This window comes from Coregonus lavaretus (assembly GCF_964263955.1).
Source record: "Coregonus lavaretus genome assembly, chromosome: 40".
NCBI lineage: Eukaryota > Metazoa > Chordata > Actinopteri > Salmoniformes > Salmonidae > Coregonus > Coregonus lavaretus.
In genome coordinates, this window is record NC_140027.1 from 493,374 (window position 1) to 500,774 (window position 7,401).

Sequence of the window (7,401 nt, forward strand, 5' to 3'; positions counted from 1 at the left end):
ACAGTATGACGTGATTAATCTAAAAAGGTTTAATATGGGCTATGATGGGACCAAAGTTTTTCTAATCAGGTCACGTTTTTTTAATTCCTGGAAAAACTCCTGAACTTGGGGAGGATGAAACCCCTGTCAAATTGCAGCAAACTTGTACTTCATATTCATTCTATTTTAAAGGAGGGGGGGGGGTTCCTATACACAGACACAGAGAAGCAACTTGATGGACAATGAAACGCACAGGGCTGAGCTTGCTTTATGCAGGCTTGCATCGTATAGTTCTGCCCTATGCAACTGCAGGCCTTATTAAAAAAATGTACTCACAGTCTGTCAGCTATTGTGTTTATTGATAAATTCAAGTGAATCATTTTGGATTGAAAAAGTATTGGTGTCACAAGAATATAAACCAAATTTGATCCCATTCACATACTGTATTTTAATAAACTAAACCAAAAGATTGAAAAGCGCTGTTGCAAATGCCGCCTCACCACAGGTTTTCCGGTGACCCTACCATAGGCCATGCTGCTTGACTACATTTAGAGTTGTAGACCTTTATAATAGCATAGGTTGTTCTGTTTTTATTGAGGGAAAGAAACACCACATTTTAAATGGTAACTCCATTTTATTAGTAGATTTTAGCGAAAAGAACGATACAGAAATCACAGTCACAGTAACTGAAATATAGAAGCATCTTCTTTTTATAACAGCCTTTCTTATGTTAGTCTATAGTCTAAGTAGGCTAGCTAGTAGGCTATACAATGGGGAGAACAAGTATTTGATACACTGCCGATTTTGCAGGTTTTCCTACTTACAAAGCATGTAGAGGTCTGTAATTTTTATCATAGGTACACTTCAACTGTGAGAGACTGAATCTAAAACAAAAATCCAGAAAATCACATTGTAGGATTTTTAAGTAATTAATTTGCTTTTTATTGCATGACATAAGTATTTGATCACCTACCAACCAGTAAGAATTCTGGCTCTCACAGACCTGTTAGTTTTTCTTTAAGAAGCCCTCCTGTTCTCCACTCATTAACTGTATTAACTGCACATGTTTGAACTTGTTACCTGTATAAAAGACACCTGTCCACACACTCAATCAAACAGACTCCAACCTCTCCACAATGGCCAAGACCAGAGAGCTGTGTAAGGACATCAGGGATACAATTGTAGACCTGCACAAGGCTGGGATGGAAGAAGTTCAAGATGACGGTCAATCACAGTTGAAGTGTACCTATGATAAAAATTACAGACTACATGCTTTGTAAGTAGGAAAACCTGCAAAATCGGCAGTGTATCAAATACTTGTTCTCCCCACTGTAGGTGTATCCAAAATACGCACTGTCAATAGGGCTAAATGGGCCAAGTCAGCTCAATAAAGTGTACAATGAGCAAATGTAAAACAATAATGGTATTATAAAATAATATAACAAGCATAAGTGTCAGTCGTATAAACAGCCTATACTGGTGTCAGTCATTAATGACCCCGTTGTGGCCTCTCTCGGGCATGTGTGCCTTTACGCATAGCAGCAGTTTGTCCGTTAAGCAGAAGGATCTCTTACAGTGACATATCATGACAGTCAACACAAATCTTCGACAAATCGTTATTCTTGAATGAGCACTTTCCGCAGACAAATCGCTTACAGGTCCCGCAGAAGTCGCAGTTTTTGTTACGCATTATCCATGCACCTGGCACTGTATGTTTTTCTCCGAGAGCGGTGGTGCGTCATTTGGCACGTCGTGCGCTGCTGCCTTGCCCCCGGCCCTAATGTGGTTCTCACGAAGCTCCAATACCAGCTGCATGATGAACTCTCTCCTCGGCATTGTCCTACCAGTGCACAGGGTGAACAAAACGTGCGCGTTGATAGCAGCCAGGTCAAGCAGGTTGTAGAATACGGCAACAGGCCAGCGTTGGGTAGCTGCTTTCACCGTGAACTGTCTGGCCATCTTATCCACACCAACCTGGAATAGAATACAGTACTATAAGTTAGAATTATTTAGCTACAACAGAAGAGCACCGTGCATGGCAGGTGTATGGCTAGGTGCGCAATAGCCTAATGTTTTAACATACCGTTGTGTTGTTGTAGTGCGTCAGCGTCTCTGTTTTTCTCTTTGTGTCACCACCAATGGCAACTGTCGGATGCATAGTACTCAGGATACAGACGTTCTCTCTTGGCTTACATCTGTAAACCGTAAGTGTCGCTTTGTCGTGCTTCAGCACGGTTGTGGAGAACAGCTCTGCCTGTGCCTGGTTGCTCACAGAGGGAGGCAGCCCCCGGCTCGCTTCAATAACACCAACTAAGCTTGTATTTTTGTCAATCAACTTATTTGCCAATGGCAGTGAGGTGAAGAAATCGTCCGTGTTGACATTTCTCCCCTCACCAAGGTAAGGTTCCACAAGTCGCATCACCACATTTTCAGGCTGCTCACCTTTCCCCAGATATGGAAAGACATTCAGCACATACTTGCTATGGACGTCAGCTGCCAACCGAAACTTCATGCCCCACTTGTCTTGCTTGTAGGGGATGTACTGCGTAAAGCTGCATTTAGCTTTTGCGGGGAACCATTGCTCCTCAACGGCAATGTTAACTCCTGGCTTGTAAGAGGCAACACAGTTCTGTACAAACGCGCCCCAAACTTCTGATACCAGGGCAAATGTGTCAGTTTCCAGGTATCGCATGATTTCTCTGAAGCTGTTCCGTGGCATGGTATCTCGGAAAAAAATCACCCCATATTTTTAGTTCCAGAAGCTCTCCAAAGGCGTGGACATTCCGCGGTACAGTCCTCGGACGTACAGGAGCGCAATGAACGCTTCCAGCTCATCCACAGATATGTCCCACGTTTTGCCTCCTTTCGCCTGGCGCGCCTCAGCTACAGTACAGTCCTTGATGTGCTGCAACATCTCCATGTCACATAAACAATGAAAGCTGTCGAATGCTCTGTCGATTCTACCTTTGGGATAAGGTGTAGGGCCCGACTCCAATGGGGTGCCATTCTGTGCTGATAATCGACCTGTAGCGTTGTCCACTGGCTGTTTTATCCAAACCGTGCCCTCCTTCCCCTTCTCCTCTCCCTCCATCTGAGTTGGTGACACCTGCACGGTGGGGCATCGTTCCTCCTCTCTTGTGCCGAGGCTGAGGCAGATCAGGCTCATAATAAGAATCGCAGCCAGCATCGAATCTATTGAAGAATTCCCCCATTCATCATCATAGTCGATCTCAGCATCAAGTTCCTCCCGTCCATCTGACTCCATTTAATCCAAATCTCGTAGCATTGTCAGCGCCTCTTTCACCTCAATTCGCGGTCTTGCCATTGTAGCCTATGAATTACGCACGCTTCTGCTTCCAGGTCACCTCTCTCTCTTCTCCAGCAGGAGGCTCTTCTGAATAGGATCTCTCCAGAGTGAACTTTATATACCGTTCACAGACCCACTTTAGTTTAGAGATTATAATTGGATAGCCTACATGTATTCGGACTCAAATTATATAAAAATAATTATAAACCTAAATGTTTACTACTACAAAAAAAAAAAATACTTATGCACGCTAGTTTATAATCAGTTTATGAATGATTATTCATGAAAGTTAAACCTATAGCTAATACATTTACGTGTTATAATTATAAAGTGCTATTAAGTTATTATAACGTATGCTCCCTGCACTTAATGTAGCCTTGTAAACTTACCTTAGCCAGCCTATCCGGAGTCATGGATGTAGTGGTAAAAGGGTTGGAGTCATGGATGTAGTGGTAAAAGGGTGGGTAAACCTTGATCACAAATAAAAGGTGGGTAAACCATCACAAATAAAAGGTGGGTAAACTGAGTTTCCTTGCGTCTTACAGTTTGGGGGGGAGAGAAGAGTGGAAGAGGAGAGCAGGAGAGAGAGGAGGGGGGAGTGGGGAGTAGGGGTGGCGGTAGGAGAAGGTGATAACGTCTGCAAATGGCTTTTTAAGCAAGTGCCAATGGACTATAGTGGACTATAGTGGGAATGAATGAATCTGCTAGATGACTAAAACGTAAATGTTAAATTTAAAGTAGACTTTATCATCACCTCCCACCTACCCTCCCCACTCTTTCTCCCCGTCCCCCTTTTCACCTGTCATCAGCCCTCTATCCCTCACTCCACCGAGCCTCAGCTCACAAAGTTCAATTGCAAGTAGGCCTAGCATAAGCTAACAAAAGTTTACAAATTCCGTTAAAATAGGCTATCCAAAATACATTTCACAGCAGTACCGTAAATATTTTCATTTGTTAGGCTACAGAGCTGCTGCGTTGTTTCTTATTTTTCAACACGTCCGTGGCCATATTATGTTTAGGCTACATTTGGTATGAGATTACATTTAACCTAATTGATAGTGGACAAAAATGATTTTAAAACTCAAATGTGTCCTGAATGGGAATAAGGGCACGTTCAGTTGCAAAACGTTGACGTGATTCATTATTGTACATGTCGAAGAGGCATGTTTGTTCTACATAGCATATTTATATCTGGACGTTCCAAAACGTTGTATCCTGCTGAACACGCCCCTGTTCTTGACTTTGAGCTCTTTTGCGTGTATCTTGTTTTGTCCGGAAACTGGAAAAGAGATAATAAGGGAAGGCATTTATTTCAAGTACAGAGGAAAGTCGGGGAGGGGAGGACGGTAGGAAGGGGCAGAAGAGATGAGGCTATATTTTACAAGATTAAGTGTGGGACACAGCCAGTTGAATAAGACATTAAATGTGATCGGGATCCCCTGTAGCTGAGTTGTTCGAGCATGGCGCTTGCAACGCCAGGGTTGTGGGTTCGTTTCCCACGGGGGGCCAGTATGAAAATGTATGCACTGTAAGTCGCTCTGGATAAGAGCGTCTGCTAAATGAAGTAAATGTAAATGATAGGGAAGCATCCATCAGGAAAGTGTGATTATTGTCAGGAAACAGAGACCATGGAGTATGTATTGCTACAGTGTGGGCAGTATCAGAGGTAAAGAGAGAGGATGAGATCTAGTATGAGGGAGAAGAGGATACAGGAAATTAGTTTAAAGAGTATATTGAGTAGAACGTCATTATCTATAGTCTCAAATATTCTGTTGTATTTTTTAAGAGAAACGGGGTTGGCAGGTAGGATTTAGTTTCTCCCTGTCTCTGGCCCACACTCCAGTACAGTAGGTGGCGGTAATGCACCATAACGTTGGATGCCAACCGCCGATAAACCCCACTGAAGAAGAAAAATACCGGAAACTGCAACAGAGTTTGGAGCTGCCTCCTCGACCTCTTTTAATACACGTGTATTTAGTGAGACGCAGTGATTGGATAAAGGATTTCCTGTTTGGAAGGTCTATCCAGGTGAGGGTGGGGAAGTCTTTAACAGGCAGCTACTTGGTGGATAATGGTACACGCAGGGGAGCGTTATTAGTCCTCTGTTGTTCTCAATCATGATCAATTATGTTTACTCTCAGGTACAGCCGGATATAGGAAGGTCGGTATTTGCAGATGATGGTGCCCTATGGAAGAGGGGGAGAAATGTGCCATACATAGTCAGGAAGGTGCAGGAAGCAATTGATGAGGTAGAGCGGTGGGCACTAATGTGTGGATTCAGGTTCTCTGTAGAGAAAACTCAAACAGTGTTCTTTACCAGGAGAAAGGTGGGAGATGAGGTATGCTTGAGGTTATATGGGAGAAACCTGGAGAGGGTGGAGGGCCTTCATGTTCCTTGGGGTATACTTTGATACTAGACTGACCTGGGCAGAACACATTGAGAGAGTGGTGGGAAAGTGTAAGAAGGTGCTAAATGTGATGCGCTGTCTGACGGGGAAGGAGTGGGGGGGCTGAGCGTTCCTCATTGAAGACCATGTATGTTGCATTGATCCGATCTGTAATATATTATGGAAGTATAGCATATGGTTCGGCAGCCCGGACCTCACTGGAAAGGCTAGATGTCATACAGGGGCAAGGACTCAGAATATGTAGTGGGGCGTTTAAAACGTCCCCAGTGGCTGCATTACAGGTGGAGATGGGGGATATGCCATTGCAGATTAGGAGACCGCAGCTGGCAATGAATTATTGGGTCAACCTACAGGGAAATGGGGTGTCTCATCCTGCGAAAGGGATTTTACAGGCATGCTGGGAACATGAGCGAAGACAGAACACGAGCTTTGGGTGGATGGGTAATACCCAGGCGAAGGAGATGGGGCTGTATGGAAGGGAGTTTAGTCCAACAGTAGTTATTCCTGTAAATCCACCATGGCTACTCCCGCCTCCAGTAGTTGATCTAGAAGTGTTGGAGAGACTACAGAAAGATAGATAGGGAGGGTGTTGATCCAGATGATTTCTTTAAGAGACGTCTGGAAACTGTGTATCAGGATTTTGTGGCCATTTACACAGATGGTTCAAAAGATCCAAGGACAGGACGTACTGGGTCAGCATTTGTAGTGTAGGAATGTGGGGTGGAAGTCAGGAAACGTATTACAAATCATCTGGCTGTATATACGGTGGAGCTGATGGCCATACTGTTGGCCTTGCAGTGGATGGAGGAAGCTAAGCCAGACTGAGTAGTTATTTGCTCTGACTCATGCGCAGTGTTAATGAGTCTCCAGTCCTTTAGCTCACGTAGCAGACAAGACCTGCTTTATGAGGTGCTACAAACCCATGGCAGGATTAAACAGATGGGTATTCAGATATTTTTTCACCTTTATTTAACCAGGTAAGCCAGTTGAGAACAAGTTCTCATTTACAACTGTGACCTGGCCAAGATAAAGCAAAGCAGTGCGATAAAAACAACAACACAGAGTTATATATGGGGTAAAGCAAAACATAGTCAAAAATACAACAGAAAATATATATACAGTGTGTGCAAATGTAGCAAGTTATGGAGGTAAGGCAATAAATAGGCTATAGTGCAAAATAATTACAATTAGTATTAACACTGGAATGATAGATGTGCAAGAGATGATGTGCAAATAGAGATACTGGGGTGCAAATGAGCAAAATATATAACAATATGGGGATGAGGTAGTTGGGTGGGCTAATTTCAGATGGGCTGTGTACAGGTGCAGTGATCGGTAAGGTGCTCTGACAACTGATGCTTAAAGTTAGTGAGGGAGATAAGAGTCTCCAGCTTCAGAGATTTTTGCAATTCGTTCCAGTCATTGGCAGCAGAGAACTGGAAGGAATGGCGGCCAAAGGAGGTGTTGGCTTTGGGGATGACCAGTGAGTTATACCTGCTGGAGCGCATACTACGGGTGGGTGTTGCTATGGTGACCAATGAGCTAAGATAAGGCGGGGATTTGCCTAGCAGTGATTTATAGATGGCCTGGAGCCAGTGGGTTTGGCAACAAATATGTAGTGAGCACCAGCCAACAAGAGCGTACAGGTCACAGTGGTGGGTAGTACATGGGGCTTTGGTGACAAAACGGATGGCACTGTGATAGACT